This window comes from Ptiloglossa arizonensis, unplaced genomic scaffold, assembly GCF_051014685.1.
Source record: "Ptiloglossa arizonensis isolate GNS036 unplaced genomic scaffold, iyPtiAriz1_principal scaffold0023, whole genome shotgun sequence".
NCBI lineage: Eukaryota > Metazoa > Arthropoda > Insecta > Hymenoptera > Colletidae > Ptiloglossa > Ptiloglossa arizonensis.
This window is the reverse complement of record NW_027478393.1, coordinates 1,885,315-1,887,405: the sequence shown is the minus strand read 5'-3', so window position 1 is coordinate 1,887,405 and position 2,091 is coordinate 1,885,315. Positions and strand designations below refer to the sequence as shown.

Genomic DNA, 2,091 nt, shown 5'->3' with positions numbered 1-2,091 from the left:
GGCGGGGATATACGCCGACATGGACGGGTGTAAAAGAAGAACGAGCGAGGAGTGGGGAAACGACGTCGGGGCGCGAACGAGAGGTTCTTATTCCTTCCCTCAGTAACGCGCTCGACGAGCATTTTCTCCCTATCTCTCACGCAGATTCTTTTCTTTTCACCGCATTCCCACACGTACGGCGTCGCCCGACGCAAAATCCCATCAGTGACGCTTACATGGTTCTGTCGATTGAGAGAGTTCTTCGCGTTGAACCGAAGAAAAGGAAGCCTGCTGTTTTCTCGGTGACCAGGAGAGATTTTCAAGCACCTCGCCAAAGTGTCTCTCTAACTGAAATTTGATGCGAAACGCTCGCTAGACGTTTAACCGGTTGAAATTTTAACGTCCGTCCGTTGCTTTTCCAGTAAAACATACTAAAGGAATACTACTAACACGCGTCGATTCTACTTATTCTTCCCCTCTCTCGCTCACTCTCGATCTGACTCCTATTCTCCAGAGCAGAACGAAGAGAAGGAGGAGGAGGATAAGAGAACCCGGTGTTAGCAAGTCCGAGATGAATTCGAAAAAGTTGTCGTGGACTGGACGACCGGTTATACGCGCGGTCTCACGATCGACAACAGAGACATGGGGTGACCAACCTCTCGCTTTCCCTCCAGCAGTTTCCCTTCATTGTGGCAAAGTTTGTCGTTGCGTTCCAGCCGCTCCAAAGAGGATTTTAAGTACAGCACCGAAGGTTCAGAAACGTTTGCACGCACGAGCATATCTCTTACCAAACGAACCACATCGACGGGTCAAAAATTCGATTCGACGAACGTGGCCGAAGTCTTCAACGTTCGAAGATAAAGACCTCCCTCGATAGTGGTCGCGGTAAATTTGATGTGACATCGCGGGCAACGACGACCCCCGCTGGCCGACAAATCCCTGGGGCTGTGCGAACGACAACTATTAACAAATGCCACATTTCACGTGGTGGGGTGATTCATTTTTGTCCTCTATTAGTCTCTCGATTCGTGTTCCTTTCTCGACGTAAAAATCATTTCAGGCAACGTTGGGAGCGCGGTAAAATTCGATTCGGGCGAAAGACGAATATATGCGCGCGCAAACTTCAAAGTAATCGTAGGGAGCGGTGTTCACGGGCGGTCGTATTAAGTCGACGCGCGACGCCGCAACACTCTCGCGAGTCCGAACGATTACATATGGAGACGCGCAGGCAAATCGTTATTTTCGCACGTCCGCGACAATCGCCAACGAACTGCCCATCTTTCGCTCGTACGTAAGCATCTCCGTACACACCCGACTCTGAAACGTTTCCATTCTCTCCGGAAACGACGGCGGGGATTGGATAGCAACGCAAGCAGTATTAGGTTATGTGAACACGACCCTCAGCCAGGCGTGGTCCAGGAATTTTATCCGTGGACCGCAATGTGCGTTCGAAATGTCGATGTTCATGTGTCCTGCAGTTCACACGTTGACACGCAATTAGCTGCGTTCTTCATCGATCCACGAGCCAAGTGATCCACTGTTCAGGGTAATCGTTATGCAATTTTGCGTTTAAATTCTCTTTGGTTCTAGTTTTGAAAATCGATGCCCGCGCCTCCGACCAAACGTAGAAAGAAGGAGGCTTGGGCGTCGCCAAATTGACGACACAAAGTCCCGACTGACGGAACACGTCGAAAGTTCGCGCACATGAACGCGAATCATTCGACGGCCGGGTGCAAAGTACATTGAAAAACCATCATGAATCGTGGGATGTGGAACCGCGGGGATAATCCCGATCAAAGGAACCACAGTCCTCACCGATTGAGCTGACGAACGCACGTGGGAGCGTCCAGATTCGAAAAAGGACTCGCAGCCGGCTCGAATCGGTCTTTCGTCCCAACTTCAAACCGCATTCGACGCGGTGCATGGGTGTCCGACTCGCTATCCGAGCTTCACAGCCGGTCCTCCCGAAGTCTTCGGACGCACATCGACGCGATCGTCAGTGGTTACCCGGGGTCCTCGTGCAGAGGTTCCAATCAGCAGGACGTTTCGTTAGAAATCGACGAAAGTCAGGAGAAAGCGGGATGCGAGAGAAAACGCAAAGAACGTTGCGGA

General features: G+C 51.3%; 1 non-coding gene across 1 annotated transcript; it reads right to left on the bottom strand.

The window, feature by feature from the left end:
- Window positions 1–1,373: 1,373 nt before the first annotated feature.
- Window positions 1,374–1,528, bottom strand: LOC143154473 (5.8S ribosomal RNA). Its single transcript, XR_012994109.1, has one exon. It is a non-coding gene; the product is annotated as a 5.8S ribosomal RNA (ribosomal RNA).
- Between the last annotated feature and the right edge of the window lie 563 nt (window positions 1,529–2,091).